At 49.7% G+C, this 16,526-nt stretch overlaps 2 long non-coding RNA genes across 2 annotated transcripts in view; one reads left to right on the forward strand and one right to left on the reverse strand.

Moving 5' to 3' along the window:
• Positions 1-4,307, reverse strand: part of LOC115271656 — a 12,250-nt gene extending 7,943 nt beyond the window's left edge. The window contains exons 1-2 of the long non-coding RNA XR_003900042.1: positions 4,260-4,307; positions 3,985-4,076 (exon numbers count right to left, since the gene is read on the reverse strand). This is a non-coding gene — a long non-coding RNA (uncharacterized LOC115271656). The remainder of the gene's footprint in view (positions 1-3,984; positions 4,077-4,259) is intronic.
• Positions 61-2,848, forward strand: LOC115271657. The gene is made up of 3 exons (XR_003900043.1): positions 61-165; positions 551-619; positions 2,721-2,848. It is a non-coding gene; the product is annotated as an uncharacterized LOC115271657 (long non-coding RNA).
• Positions 4,308-16,526: the final 12,219 nt, after the last annotated feature.

A 16,526-nucleotide genomic window follows, 5' to 3' on the forward strand; every position in this document is an offset into this window, starting at 1 on the left:
CAGGGCACGCAGACGCCCTGACCCTGGTGGCTCCTACTCACTGCAGCAGAAGGTGGCAAGTGTCTACATACCTGGGGAGCCTGAGTTCCCATCTGACGGAGTTGTGGGGGGACCGGGGATCCTTGCGAGAATCGAGTTGCTGGCGAAAATGGGAGCAGAATCCAGGTCTCTGACCTGTCGGTGCTGTCCCCACCAGAGGGCTTGGCCAACGGCACTCACCTCCCCCCCCCCCCCCCCCCCCCCCCCCCCCCCCCCCGCCGCCATCTGCTCCTTGTCCTACACCCCTATTCCTGGCCTGAAGCTGAGGGGGGAGGCTTCCCCAGGATGAGAGAGCAGAGGGAGACTCGCAGACATAGGAGTCTGAACGAGCAGTGGGTTTGGGTAGTCACCAGGGCCTGCCTTGCTGTGACCTCTTCCCCTTTGATTAAGTAACTTCCAGTCTTTGTGTTTTACAGAATTTTAATACTAACGTTTTTCTCAGGTGTCTGTCTTTTTAATTCAACAAATAGCTGCTGCTTATATATTGACTTATTTCATTCTCACTATATAGAAAGATGTTCACAGATGGGACTACTGAGCCTCAGAGAGGTTCCCTGATTTACCCAAGGTCACACAGCAGGTAAGTGACAGATTTCAGATTTTCTTTTTTTAAATAAGTTCTGCGCCCAGTGTGGGACTTGAACTCACAACCCCAAGATCAAGAGTCGCATACTCCACTGCTGAGCCAGCCAGGTGCCCCCACATTTCAGATTCCAAAAGCAAGTCTGGAGGCACCTGGGCTGCTCAGTTGGTTAAGCACCTGCCTCTTATTTTCGGGCCAGGTCATGATCTCATGGTTCATGGGATTGAACCCAACAACCAGTTCCATGCTGACAGCACAGAACCTGCTTGGAATTCTCTCTCTCTCTCTCTCTCTCTCTCTCTCTCTCTCTCACCCTCCCCAGCCCATGCACACATGTTCTCTCTGTCTCAAAATAAGTAAGTTTTTAAAATATTTTTAATGCTTATTTTTGAAAGAGAGAGAGACAGAGAATGAGCAGGGGAGGGGCAGAGAGAGAGAGAGGGAGACACAGAACTCGAAGCAGGCTCCAGGCTCTGAGCTGTCAGCACGGAGCCCGATGCGGGGCTCAAACTCACGAACTGTAAGATCATGACCTGAGCCAAAGTCGGATGCTCAATCAACTGAGCTACCCAGGTGCCCCAATAAATAAATATTGTTTTTAAAAAAAGCAAGACTGTCTGACTCTGGAGCCCATAAATAAAGTACGTATGTGGAAAGCACAATGCTAACCTTCCAGAATCAGAAACAGAGAATCCTAGAGTGTCAGCCTCCTTGGCTCTTCCTTCACAGCAGGGGCTGGAGGGCGGGGGGGGGGGGGGGGTTGGTGGGAACCTTGGAAGGGACTTGAGGTCCTGCAGCCTCAACTGCTCTGATCCCCACTCCAGCCCAATCCAGCGAACCTCTGAGCAGGGCCAGTCAGGAGCACCTTCTAGTCACCCCTGCTTGGTTGTCCTGCTGGCCGAGGACAGCTGCTCTGGGGTTGGGAACCCCCTCAGAGAAAGGCCTCGTGGGCCCAAGCCTACATTCTCCCCCTTCTCAGGTAACCTGCTCAAAGCCACCCAGCCGAGTGGGCCTGGATTTGAACCCGGGTCCTCCCACCTTCCTGTCCAGGCCTCCTCCCTGCCCATGCTGGCACCCTGTTCACAAGGATGTGTACCCTAGGATGTCTCGTGGGCACTGCCAATTGTGGGTGAGAGCGTGGCATAGTCCCTGCCCACGTCTGTGGGGCTTTAACAAGGACTGCAGAGATTTAACTGAAAATGTCTGGTTCTGTGGGGATTCCGGGCATGAAGGTAGGTCAGCAGGGAAAATAGCCCCTGGAAAGCTGGGTCACCTTGTGTCCCAGCTGCTCCTGCCACTTTGTTGCTGCGTCACCCCAGCCAAGACCATTGGAGCTCCAGGTCCCTCACCAGAGAGTGGTGTTTGCAGCACGTTTACACCACCCTCAGAGCCCCCCTCGCACAGTCTGGGGCACTGAGGGGCTCAGATAATGCCAACTTCCCCCACCTCCCGAGGCTGAGATTCAGGTTGCATATCCCGGGACAAGGCCCGTGTCCATTTTTTACTGGGCAGTACTGGTGCCACACTGGTATGGAAATCCTGTGACTATGCCATTAGGTCTAATCAGGACCAAGTGATGGTTGGCCCATTATCTCATTGACACCCAGCACTGATAACACAAATTAATGGGGCATGGATCGCCTGGGTGGCTCAGTCAGTTGAGCGTCCGACTTCGGCTCAGGTCACGATCTCATAGTTCATGGGTTCGAGCCCTGCATCGGGCTCTGTGCTGACAGCTCAGAGCCTGGAGCCTGCTTCTGGTTCTGTGTCTCCCTCTTTCTCTCTTTCTCTCTCTCTGCCTTTCCCTGCTCACACTTTATCTCTCCCAGTCTCTCAAAAATAAAATAAAAACATTAAAATTTTTTGAATTAATAGGGCATGTAGCCAGAAACTAAAGAGGAAAAGGAACTAAAAGCAACAATAAAAGCAGTAATGCCTATCTGTCATCTGAACAGCATGTAATGTTTCAGAGCAATTGCATGTCCATGATAATGTTTAGATCTTAACAAAAACCTTTTGAGGAGCTCAGATGGCATTATTAGCTGGTTTTACAAAAGAGGAAACTGAGGGTCACAGAGGAGGTATGTGGTTTTTCCAGGGCCCTACATGCAGTGGCAGAAAGAAGAGTAAACTCTGGTCCTGGTCCCTGACCTGGTGAGACCCTAGGTGGGAAGCTGCAAGAAAGGAGGAAAGGATGTGGTAGCCCAGAACGCCCCCCCAACTCTCCCCCACCCCAAAACACTGTGGAGATGCATTTGCACTGGTTTTGTTTCATTTCTGGGAGGTGGTCTCTCCTTGGAGGAAGGAATGGAGAAAATAGTCTCACGCCCAGCTCGAGAGAGAGAACTTTGGCGCAAACCTTGCCAAGAAGCAGTTTGGCAATACATACCCTGTGTCCTAGAATTATTTCAAAATAAATGAAGCTGCAACCCCAGCTAGGGGATGGGTTGTTGTGGGGAGGGGGGCCTGAGGGACACCCTCCGGGAGCGTATAGGACAGTAATAGCCAGTCCTGTTGCTCTGCTTACATTGGTTACACAGCCGAGCTGTGAAATCAATAAGCTATACACTTTGATACATGTGATTTTCTGTATCCATATTGTACTTCGGCACAAAGTTTTTTTAAGGCTAAACCTACAGAATAACATTTAACATATATATGTATACAGTTTTTACAGTTAACTATATACATATATATAGGTGTTTCAAATGCTAACTTCCATATTTGTATGGGCTTTCCTAGCTTGTAAACATCTTTTAATAATCATGTTCTTGGAAAGATCCACAGGTTAGAGATGATTATTCCCATTCCATAGATCAGGGAACAGTAGCCCCAGGAGGGAGCCACTTACCCATGACGTCACCACGGTGGGGTGGCTGGCCTCAGGTCTCCCAGCTCCCACACGGAGCTCTCCCCATTACCCTGCTAACAAGGCCAAAGACCATGCTGGGCGCAAAGGGATTTCAAAGGTAACCAAATTCATAGCTCTCTGAGTTGGACTTCACATCTCATTTCGTCCAATCCTACTATCATGCCCCAAAATGACCCCCTGGTCTCTGCTTACATACCTCCAAGGACCTGGAACTCACTATCTCCTAAGGCAGCCCCTTCCATTCTAGATGTGCTCTGTGCTCAGTAAATGACCCAGCACGATCAGTGACTGCCAGTCTCTACCCCCTCCTCCACTTTCCTTCATGCATCTTCATCCTGCTCATTGGGCTACACAGAGATGATCCCTCTTTCTGTGTCAGTCCTCTAGAATTGGGGAGACAACCATCTGTTCCTTATTCCTCAGGATAGGACTTTAAGCTCCTACTTTTCTAGACCCAAACTCTGAGACCCGGAGAAACTGAATAACTTACCTAAGGTCACACAACAATTTCAGTAGGTGATGACCGAGTTTCTGCCAATGTGGCTGGAGCTCCCTGGACACTGGATGGCCTCCTGGGCTCCCCTTTTAAGGAGTAGGGAGTGGAAAGGAGACATACCTCAGTGCCAAACCTGCTTCCAGGCCCTTTGGGAGCCATAATCACCCTATCCCCCCCCCCCACACACACAGGGGGGCCTCCGTCCACTCCACCCCCACACTTCACTGCCCAGAACTACTTTCAAGCCTCCCCAAACCCTCAGGTCCTACCAGAGTCCTCTGCTCTTACAGTCCTGAAGGACATGAGTCAGGCAGGAGGGGCTGAGGAAGGGACTGTGGGGAAGGAAAGAAACAGTTCCCGGTCTCTCACGGAGGGGGCGGGGGCGGCTCTGAGGTCACCTTGAGCAAGCACTTCTCCTGAGAGCTCAGCTTCCTCATTTGCCCACCAACGTGCAGGTCCCAACCCTAACCCAAATCAGGGCTGCTGGAAGGTTCCAAAAGATCAAGGATAGGGAAGGGCTTAGACAAATCGGAGACCTGGGATAAAAGAATGGTACAGGAGCTATTGCTATTTAAAATGGTCTGAGACCCTCCCTTCTTCCTTCTCATTCATTCATTCATTTGAACCTCCTCTTAGGGCCAAACCCCTGGCCGGGCACTAGTGACAGAGAGATGAATCAGCCGAGGTACCACCCTCAGGAGTCCATGATGGCCACAGGCGGTGGGGAAGGGGTTCAGATTACAGGCAAATGATAATAAGAAGCTCAGGCACTGGGAGAGAATCCAGAGAAATGGAACCAGCTCAGTCTGTGAGATACAAGGAGGGGGAAGTGGCCTCTGGCTGGACTTTGAAGAAGCCCTGGTGGACGAGATGGAGAAGGGCATAGAGCAGAGGCCCGGATGTAAGAAAAGCCTCCCCTCCCGGTGCCAGAACCACTTTCTAAAGATACCTGCAGGGGCTCCTGGGGGGCTCAGTCAGTTGAGTGTCTGACTTCGGGCAGGTCATGATCTCACAGTCCGTGAGTATGAGCCCCACGTTGGCTTTGGGCTGACAGCTCAGAGCCTGGAGCCTGCTTTGGATTCGGTGTCTCCCTCTCTCTCTGCCCCTCCCCTGCTCATGTTCTGTCTCTCAAAAATAAATAAAAGTTAAAAAAAATTTTTAAACAATAAAATAAAAAAATAATCATGCCTGCAAAGCCAGGAGAGCCTCCCCAGGAAGGAAGGGCATGAGAAGCCGCCCTAATTTATGGACAGACACATGGAGCAGAGAACAGAGAAGCTGGAATAAAAGGCCTTTCAGGTCTTTCTAAGGTCTGAGATTCCGAGCTGACCTTGATTAGAAGGAAAGCACACATTTTCCCTCTGTGCCCAAGAGGCCGTGGCACATCCCAGGACTGAAGAGGATCTCTAGCCCAAGTTAACGATTACAAAACCCTCCGTGGCATTTGTGTGCCATTGCAGCAACCTCAAACACGCACAGCCTTTCCTGCCCTGAGGGCCCTCATCTTCCCAGAATTCAGCTTTCAACGTCCCATTCTGAAGTTTCCCAGGGAGGGCCTGGGCCCCTGTGCCTCCCGCCAGAGCTGAGCCCCTAAGGGAGGGTGTGGGTAGAGGAGGACCCAGAAGGGCTTCGGCTGGAAGGGGTAAGGGGGCGTTGGGGGCTGAGCCTCCAGCAGGGCTGCCAGGCCAGCGACCTGACCCCCAGGACTCCTAACTAGCACCCAAGTGGTGCAGAGGTCCTTTCCCATTTGGATGCCAGTCACCCACTTCTCCCCTTTCCCTTGGAAACCTATCCCCTTAAAACACCGGCCCAGCGACACCCTTAATCCCACTTGTCTTCCTCTGCCAAGACCAGCGCCTCCGGCTTCTCTCTCTGCCCCCAGAGACCTTTCGTGGGTCAACATAACATCATCCTGGTTCTGAGATGAGTCAGAATGGAGGCAAAGAGGAATTAGGGGGCAACCCCAGGAGGCCAAGCCTCTGTGATAGTCCCCAGAGAATGGCTGAGGTCTGAGCTAGGGCTAAGGGCTAGCAGAGAAGGCCACCTCAGATGTGGGGGTGAGTGACAGTGAGGGGTGGGGGTTGACTCCACATTCTGGAGTGGCTGATGCGTGGGTGGGGGAAATGCAGAGGAGAAAGCCAGGGGAGAGGGCTGTAAAAGGAGCCAGCAGGAAATGTTCATTGTCTCCTTTACAATTTCACCTATGAGGAGCACCTGGGTGGCTCAGTTGGTTAAGGGTCCGATTCTTGATCTCACTCAGCTCAGGTCAAAATATGATGGTTCCTGGGTTTGAGCCCCCATGCACGGCTCTGCTCTATTGGTGTGGAGCCGGATTGGGATTCTGTCTCTTCTCTCTCTGCCCCTCCCTTGCCTGTATGCATGCATTCTCTCTCTCTTTCTCTCTCTCTCTCTCTCTCAAAATAAATAAACTTAAACAATAAAAATAAATTAAAAATAAAATTTCACCTTATGCACAATAGGAAAAAAATTGTGAATGACTTAATTGTTAGATAGGTAAGTTAAATAAATTGTTGCATCTATACTAGGCAATATAAAATACGAGATATGGGAAAAGCATCACAGTAATTGATGTTTTGAAAGTGGGTCATAAAAAAGTATTGCATAATCTTATTTTTATAAAAATAGATGTATGTATCCACATGTGAATTTTTTAAGTGGGATAGCAAACATCAAAAGAGGGTTTTTTTCTCTCTCTCTTTTTCTTTTTTTAGAGAGAGAGGAGAGAGAGTGTGTGTGTGTGTGTGTGTGTGTGTGTGTGTGCACGCGCACAAATGGGGGGAAGGGGCAGAGAGAGAGATAGAAAGAATCCCAAACAATCTCCGTACTCCAGAGCCTGTCGCAGGCTCCACCCCACGACCCTGGGTTCATGACCTGAGCTGAAACCAAGAGCTGGACACTCAAGACTGAGCCACCCAGGCGCCCCTAAACATGGTTATCTCTTAAAGATGAATCACTGGGGATTTTTACTATCTTCTTTGTGTATTTTTTCTATTCTTTCATAAGGAACAACAAGTATTACTTATCTATGTGCTCTGTCACGAGGAAGATGTGGAGTCTGGACTCCTTAAAGCAATGACAAAGCATCTGAAGATATACGCCTGCCCCCATGTGTGTGCCCCTCCTCGCGTGTTCTATCACACGGGGAAGCAGCCCTTGGGACCCATGCCACAGCCGGGTGCTTGCTTGTTAGGGTTCTAAGTGGCACAATTCCTTTTGATTCTTGGGTCCCCATCCATGTAGGACGGAGGCCACCAATAAATTGCACCAGAATTTGCCCAGAAGGGCCCTGGGAGCTTTCCCCAAGTGGAGGGAGGCCGACCTGCCAAAGCTAAGAGTCTGGAAGAGGAAAAGGGCAAAGGTAAAGTGCTGTTGAGCTGGTCCGGGTGCGTGTGGTAAGTAAAATTAATGAAATGTTCAATAAAAATGTATTGAATGAATTCATGAAGGGGCAAGATCGACTTTGTGAATCGTTCAGATATGTTGGGAATTTGTGTCTTTTTTAAATTATTTTTTTATTTATTTTTGAGAGAGAGAGAAACAGAGAGGCAGAGAGAGAGAGAGAGAGAGAGGGAGGGAAGGAAAGAGAATCCCAAGCAGGCTCTGCACTGTCAGCACGGAGCCCAATGCGGGGCTTGAACTCACGAACCATGAGCTCATGACCTGAGCTGAAATCAAGAGCTGGACACTTAATCAACTGAGCCATCCAGGTGCCCCAGGAATTCTTTTTTCAAATGATGAATGAATTAAACAGAATTATAAAGAAATTAATTCAAGGCACCAGAGTGGCTCAGTCCGTTAAGCATCCGTCTTCAGCTCAGGTCATGATCTCATGGTTCATGGGTTTGAGCCCCACATCAGGCTCTGTGCTAACAGCTAGCTCAGAGCCTGGCTTCAGATTCTGTATCTTCCTCTCTCTCTGACCCTCCCCTGTTCACGCTGCCTCTCTCTATCTCTCAAAAATAAATTAAAAAAAAACATGTCTAAGAAATTAATTCAATACCCAATGCCAGTCTGTATTATCAGCTGTCGCAGATGGGTGCGACACACTGCTGGCCCCTTGAGATCCAACTGAATTCTACTCTTTCATGACAGGGCGTGTGATCCATGATGGCGGCTCAGTCACATTCCACTAAGTGAAGGGAAAGGGATGGAACCAGGGCCCTCTCTAGCTGTGTCGTTACCCCCCTGAGCTCATTAGTGTCTCACACTTCCTTCCAGAAGTTCTGCACACACGGGACGTCCTTGGACACTTGCCTGAAATTGGCAGAAAGCCCCTGACCTTTTCCTAATGAGAGTGTTATTAATGTGCTCTGACTCCAGAATGACAGCTCACTGCTTTTTTTTTCTTCTTCCTTCCCTGAAAACCTATTAACGTAGGAGCATCTGGGGACTTTCAACTTTGGCAATGACCTTGACAGCTTCTCCAGCCGCTCTGCCTGCGGCGCCCTCAGGCATTCAGTGGTATTTCATAGGTTCACAGAAGCCTTCCAAGGAGCCCCATGATTTCTAGACCAATTCCCATCCACTCACTCTGACATCTTCTGAGCAGAAGAAGTTACCATTGCCTGGCAATTATTCATCTTGTCCTGCACTACTATGGTTTCTGCCCCCTAATATTTGGTTTGGAATCAAGCACTGAGTCATGGACTCATGAAGGTCAGAGCCCGAGGGGTCCTGGGGGGTGGGGGACTGTGGGTCCAATCGTCTCCTGAGCGAATTCCTTTCCATTCTTTTCATCCTTCATTATCAAGCTACTCCTCTGTGCTGGGCGCAGTGCCAGGGTCTGGGGGCACAGAGCTGGTGGTCCTCAGTCTCCCCAGCAGCCCTTGAAGAATTTGCTCCCACAGGGTAGAGAGGACTGTAAATTTATCAAGTTAATTCAGAAAGATACAGCTTCAACAGAAGGCTGGATAAAGTCTGGGAGAGGGGAGCATGGAAAGGAGAAACCAATTGCATTTGGTGAGATCAAAGACAGCCTCATAAAAGGAAGTGAGGTTTGGAATTTATAATTTGATATTTTAAGGATAACAATCAAGGGAGTGTTAGGGAGATGTGGGAGTAAACGTTTCCAACAAAAATGGTGGCCTAATGGTCAGAGCTTGGGCTGTGGAGTCAGACTGGCTGGGTTTGAATCCACCTCTAACTGGCTGTGTGGCCCTAGTCGAGTTTCTTCATCTTCTCTCTGCTCAGCTTCCTCATCTAGAAGATTCACGGACCCCTGTGAGGAAGGCTGTGGCATGCAGCCTGCAGAGTGCCCCGGTGCCCCTTCTCAGGACATGCCCTTCAGCGCTAGGAGTCATATGCTTGTTACCAAAGTTTTCTAGTGGATGGTAGTCAGGTGCTTGCTTTCTCAAAATAGTGTGACAGTTGTGACAGACTGAAGCCAAGTGTGGTGAGGAGGGATGTCCTTTCCTAACTTACACAAAAGCACCAACTGTGCTGCAGGCAGCCTGGTACTTGTGGGGTCTTTCTTTCTGCTTTCAAAAGTGAACCTCTAGGGGGCGCCTGCGTGGCTCAGTTGGTTAAGGGTCCAACTTCCACTCGGGTCGTGATCTCATGGTTCCTGGGTTCGAGCCCCACGTCAGGCTCTGTGCTAACAGCTCAGAGCCTGGAGTCTGTTTCAGATTCTATCTCCCTCTCTCTCTGCCCCTCCCCTATTCACTCTCTGTCTCTCTCTCTTCTCTCTCTTTCTCTCAAAAATAAACATTAAAATTAAAATAAAAAACAAAAGTGAGACTCGATGTGGCAGGGGTCAGAGGAGCTTCCGTCTTCCTTCCTGCTCCTCTTGGGTTGTCCACGGACAAGCACCCTGGCTATTTGGGGCCACTACCCGCTGGGCTACACTCTTCTCCACAGAAGCCTGGAAGAGAGGGGAAGGGATCGGGCTCCTTGCGCTCCCTCCTCTGTCCCTTCAGTGCCCCTCAGATTACACACCGAACTGAGCAGGGGATACGCCTTTCTGCGCAGACGGTTGGGACAATCCTAAAAGGCAATGCTGAGAAGTGACATGCTCATGTAAACAGCACGCCAGGAGCCTGCCAGCCCCCAGCCCCAGCCCCTGTGTGGCTGAGAGGAGTTAGTTTGTTTCCTGCTCTATCTGGGAACCCCTCAGAAAAACCAAAATGTGTGCCATCACCCTTTAACACAGTGTCCCTTGTTGGTTTCCCAACTCCTACGTCGGTGTCAGCTGAGGGCTTCCTAAGATGCTAAGCCCTACCCTAAATGCTCCCCTAAACCTGCTGAATCAAAATCCTTGAAGGGCGAAGGCGGAAATCTGTTTCTGAGTTCCCAGGTGGTAGGCCTGTTAGGTTTGGGGAAATTCCACCCCGTGGTTGCCCCTTTCAAAAAAATATGATTTCAGCTCAAGTCATGATATCATGGTAATGATCTCACAGTCTTGAGATCAAGCCCTGCATGGGCTCTGTGCTGAGTGTGGAGCCTACTCGCTCTCCCTCGCTCTCTGCCCCTCCCTCACCTTTCAAAAATAAATTAAAATCAGTTGACCATCCTGGTCAAAGGATTTTATGAAATTCTTTAGTTCTCCTCATGATGGGTGTGGGTGTGAGTGTGTGTATATGAAGGGCGAGTATCTGATGTGTGTGCATACGTGGTGTGAACCCATATGTGGTGTGTGAGGTGTGTGCATGTGTGATGTGTGTGCACGTGTTGTGTGTGTGTCGGGGGGACAGCAGGCAGGCACGGGAAAGGTACATCCACCCTTCACATTACACATCAACAGATGAACGAGCTGGGGCGCCTGGCTGCCTCAGTCTGTAGAGCATGTGACTCTGGATCTTGGGGTTGTGAGTGCAAACCCCCATCGGGGGCAGGGCTCCCTTGAAAAAGATAAAAGTGCTTATCTTTGGGTGGGGGAATTAAGAGCTCTTTTTCCTTTGGCTTCTCTGCATTTTTCAGCTTTTCAACTAGGGACACATATGACATGCAATAAAAAAGAAAAAAAATGAAAAGGAATCCACTGTGTTTCCTTGACATCCCCCCTGAACCCCTTAGTCCCAGCAAATCCTGTGAGTGCCCTTCTCTCTCAGTCTGATGTGTCATTGGGAAAACACTCCCTGGCTGTTTTTAGTCTGGCTACAGAGCCATCTGGAGACAGGGGCCCCACCCTGTTCTGTCATCCATGGCCTGCCCAGATGGCCCGGTAGGGCCTTGGCAGGGTCCTGAGCATTTGAGTCCTGGGTTCCAGACATCTTTGGCGCTGGTCCCTGGCCAAGTAGGGGGTGCGGTGGGGAACCAGATGCGGAGTCCAGCTCTGGAGAGAGAGCTGGTAAGAGCTAGGAGAGCACCATCCACGAGAGCTGACATGGGTCCTCACCTCCAAGACATGCTTGTCCTCCTTGTATTGATTTTTGAAATGCAGGGGCGGGGGCACTATCTGGAAATTGACATGTATATTTAGTGGGATGATACTTCCTGTTTCCCCAAAAGGCTCTTATTAAATGCAAGTTATACCCAGAATGGAGCCCAGTGGCAAACTCACAGGAGATGCCAACAAATGACTGTTGATATATGAATACATATATTAAAAGGAAAAAAAACGCCTATCTTTCTGTGTGACATGCCTTCCGCCGATACCACAGTACATGATGCTTGTCTCCCCTGGGCATGGTTAGCTTGGCACAGTCCCCCTGGGGACCTTGAAGAGACACAGTGACCTGTGAGCCCTGTCTGAAGGGACAGGCATTTCCCCTCATGTCTTTATACACACAGAGTTCCTCGCCCATCTCCCCAGGAGTATGAGGAAGTTGCTTCTCAGGGCACAAAGGTTTTGCTCAGCGCTGGCTTCCGCCATACCACTGCCTACTCCGGTCTGTGGCTTGTCCAGCTTCTCATCCAAAAGAGGGCTTTCCTTTAGGAACATCTGTGCTCACAGAGGATAAGGGATGAACGCAGCATCCGTGTAACCAGTGTAACCAGATGCTAATTTAAAGCAACAGGCACCTCTCGCTTCTATTTCAGAGTGAAAAGATGGCAACATTTAAAGGGATATTAGGCTGAACCCTACTAATACAAAAAAAATTCATTCCAGATGTGGAGTAATTCATTATTATAAGAAAATTAACTATTTTGAAATGATTGTCCCCTTGGCCTCAGAAGGGAGTGACGGAGTCCAGCGTCTAAAGGGGTGTGGTCTAAAGCTAGTGGTCTCTGAATGGGTCCCCTTGGTAGCACCTCCACCCTCATTCTCTAGCTGCTCTGGTGCCTCCTCCCCCACTCCCCTCCAGCACACTGGGAGGTGCTAGTGGAGACAAGAACAGACAAGGATGAACTTGACTGTGGCAGCTATACCTGGCATTGGGTCCTTCTTCAAGATACCTGTGCAAAATCATTGGCATTCGTCTTGTGGCGGGATCTATGGGTCCCTCACAGCCCTTCCCCACCCCTGGGGAAGTCCCTTGATTTGGCTTTGCCTTCTCTGGCTGAAAGCTATTCCTTTCCCTTCGGCTCAGCTCCGGTTTGTTCCCCTCTGAGAGGCCACCTGCCCTTTTAACCCAACTCTTCTCCCTGGGGGCACCTCTGACCCATTGTGCAAACCCCAGGCATCCTTGCTCAGCCTGGATGTGGGCTGTTCTTAAAAATCTCCCGATTTTGCCACCAGTGGGCACTCTAAACAAGCCACTAGCCAACACACATTTTTAGGTGGCGGTCAGGTACTAGTCTCTACTCTCACTAAATGTCAACGCCACATTCTCTGGGTGGTTTCCTGGAAGACCTCAGTTGGCTTAAGTAAGGAAGAGGCTCCCCTTCAGTCTTCCCATGTGGACATCAGGATGGGGCACAGGCAGGGACAGAGATGGGCAATACCATCCACTCTCCAGTGAAACCCTCACCTCCCCCTTCTCCAGCTTTCTGTGTATCTTCACAGCAAAGGTTTTAGTCTCTTAGTAAATCCCACGTAGACTGCCCTTCCCTTGGTCCTTGGTGCCTCCGTGGAACTCTGAGACAAACAGGAAGTTGTCTCCACCCTGTCGGTCTTCATTGATCCTAGACTCCCACGGCATCTGTGGGATATGGATTCAGATCCCACTCTTTGCTTAACAAGCCCCCTGGGCAAGTGGCTGAACTGCTCTTGGTCCCAAGGTTCCTTACTTGCACTTTGGGTTTTAAAATCCTTATTTCACAGAGTTTGGGAGAAATTTAGGCAGATAATATTGGGGGCGTTTGGCATAGTGCCTGGCTTATAATACATGCTCCCTAAATGAGCATGTAATCATTATTCTCATAGTCCTGCTCAGGTATAAGCTTCCTGCTCTGGGCTTCCCAGGGCTGCTCTGCAGGGGGTCAGCTCATCCATTATTTGGCCAGCTGCCAGCTTGACTCCTGGAGGGAAAGACCACAGGGTTATGGTGGGTTCTCTTTCTACCCTGTCACTTCCCAGCTAGGTCACCTTAAACATCTCTGAGCTCCTGGTCCCTCCCCTGAGAGGTGAAGGCAACATCAAACCGTTTCAGAATTAAACCTCCCTTGGTCTCTGTGCGCTGTTGTAAAGATGCAATTAGGTGGCATGTGGCAGGCGTCTGGCATGAGCCTTGTGGCCCGGGAGCCCTCAGCAGTGATTAAATCCCTCCTCCTCCCCCTGAGAGGGAGTGCCTGTCACTTGCATGTCTTCATCCACAAGACAGCTGTAATGGCTGAAGCAAAGAGCGTCCTGTCACAGGTCGCCTGCGCTGTGAAGGGTGAGTGGGGTCCGACCATTAGCAGGAAGAGAGAAAAGACTAGATGTTCTGGGAAAACTTCCTGAGGGAGAAGCCACTCTAGCCGTTGCTCCCCAAGGAAGATTCAGAACAATCTGTTCTGCTGAAACCTGGGTGTCCCTCAGGAATAGATGCACACGACTGGTGAAGAGGGGTGCAGTGTCCATACGATGTGGAAGCCATATTGATTCGTGTGGTATATTCCAGCAAGCTCATGGTTTGAAGCAATTAGGAACAAGCTTTCTCACAACCAAAGAGGAAGCTCTCGCATTTTATGAAGATCTCACGAAAATGTCGAAAATCTTGCACACGAGCTCTCCTCTGGTGTGTATTGTTGCTGATTTAGTGGCTTCGGGAACCACTGTCCCTTCCACTGTGTTAGGCTCTCTGCGGAAGCGGATCGTGCAGATGAAGAAGCTGTGGAGACACTTCCTCTTGTATTTATGAGAAACTGTTCTTGTTTTTGAAGAAGTCTAAATCGTAGCTCAGGTTTGTGACTTTGAGGAATCCAGTCCTGTTAGAGGCAAATGCCGTAAAACTCCTACATCCTGGATGAGGTACCTCCAGCTGAAGGCTGCTGGCACAAAGTGACCGTGATGCTGGGTGCAAATGCCACTGAGCCACCATGGATTAGGATTGGTGCGGTTTTTGTGAGAGTTCTGCTTATGAAGACCCATAGGTTTTTGCTTATTCTACTGTTGTTGTGAAACCCTATAATTTTCACACCATGGGACTTTGCAAAAGGATTTTTCTTTTGTTTTGTTTTCAGGGCCACACATGTGACATTATGGCAAAAATGCCCACATTAGGATACTGTGGGCCAATCAAGATTATTATCCAAACTTCCAAGAAGCAAAAATTGGAGTGCTTTGGGGTAGTTCACTTCCCCCTCAACCACGTGTTTCCTAGGTTTGTTGAAAGCCATATTTCCAGAACAAGAGAATAGTCCTCATACAGAAAAAAAAAGTGAAATTCAGATGTTACCTCCTCCAGGAAGCCTTCCTTGCAGCCTTCTATCAGGCTGAGCTAGGGGCCCCTCTCTGAAGTCCTTTGGATTCCTGCATTTCTCTGCGTCAGTGCCGAGTGCACTGTGTGATCACTGCCTATGTCCAGCTCTGCTTCTGCTCCTGAACTGGCCTCACTGGTCCTCAGGGGCCGAGAGCCCAGCACCAGGCCAGGCACTGGGGCGGCATCAGGGAGCGCAGTGAACTGAACAGAATGATACATGAACACAGCTGGGGGCTGGCGCATATAATAGTGGGCTCTGCCTCTATTTCCAGCCAGTGAGCACTTATTTCCAAGATAGTTTACCACTAGAAGCCAGCAGTAAGCCTGTGTGTAAACACTTTTTACAAAGCCTGTGAAGTATTTAGCTTTGTTTACTAGCTCTGGTCCAGGGTCCAGGCCTCCTCGAAGCTCAAAAATCCCCCTGAGGCTAGAGGAGCTGGGTGGACAAATACAAAACCCAGGACAGGCCCCAGAATGCTGTGCGTGACAGGGAAGAACACCGAGACAGCAGAGGATAGGGCGGACATAAAAGGGCTGGGCTGTAAATGAAGCCATGCTTTAAGCCAGACTCTGATATCCTCATGCCCTGTGACCTGGGGGGAGTCACTGCACCTCCCTGGGCTACAGTTTCCTCATCAGCAGAGTGAGGTCCTTGGAGTGGACTTCACCATGTGCTCAACATCTATGGGTCTTCGGGGTCTATGCAGTCCCTCCGCGGAGGGAGGAGGAATCAACATTTACTGAACACCAACTGTGTCCCAGGCACTTTGTATTTAATATCTGACTTCATGCCCACTCCAAGGTAGGTGTTATAATCCCATTTTATAGCTGCAGAAACTGAGGCTCAAGAGGTTAAGTGACTTATAAGTGCTTGTGGGGCTAGCCAGCAATGGAGCAGGAATTTGAATCCAGGTCTGCCTGCATCTGAAGTGAAAAGGCACTGAGGTAGAGACAAGCCTGACTACCTGAGGAACAAAAAGGAAGCCAGTGGGGCCGGAGTAGATCAACGGTTCAGAAAATGGCAGCAAGTGATGTGGGAGACGGCACCATGAGGCCACGGCACAGAGTTCACATAGCTGGCAAAGCCACTGGCAGAAGAAAGCAGGGTAATCCATTTAACCTTAGACAGGAACCTTAGAGACATGCTGACCCAAGCTTCTTCCATTGGTCCAGATGAAAAGACCTGTTCACAGACCCATTAAGGTCAATTACTGGCGGAGCCAAGCGTTAGTGGAAGACCCTCGTCTTCCTACTCCCAGAGTATTAAAACGGAGCTCTTGGCCAAACCAGTGACACCCTGGCTGTAATGCAACCGCCCAGGTCACCGTCATGTCTCTGTTCTGATCAATCGCACCAACGTTCACTGGTCTTCTGACTCCCACTCGTACCCTCCTAAGGTTTATTGTCTACACAGCAGGCAGAACGATCATGTTCAAGTTAAAACTTAATTTAGATCATATCTGACCTCTGATCAAACCCTCTGATGGTTTCTCTGTACCTCACCACACCTGTTTATTCCTGTCTTCCCACCAGACCTGAGGGCAGGCTCTTGTCTTAGATTTCCCTGGATCCTTGGTGTGTTGACCGTAGAATGTGGCAATTAAAAAAAAAAACTTCATAAGTGCTGAAGGAATAAACATGCATGCAAGCAAGCAGATTAGGTGATTTACTTTATGCCTCTGTAGGAGCCTTTCTGCACATTGATTAAAAGCGTGGACTTTGAACCAGACTGCCTAGGTCAAAAACCTGTCTCTTCCACTTATCAGCGGTTTAACCTTGGATAAGTTATTAGCC

The sequence above is a fragment of the Suricata suricatta genome, chromosome 11 (assembly GCF_006229205.1).
Source record: "Suricata suricatta isolate VVHF042 chromosome 11, meerkat_22Aug2017_6uvM2_HiC, whole genome shotgun sequence".
In the NCBI taxonomy this organism is placed as follows: Eukaryota; Metazoa; Chordata; class Mammalia; order Carnivora; family Herpestidae; genus Suricata; species Suricata suricatta.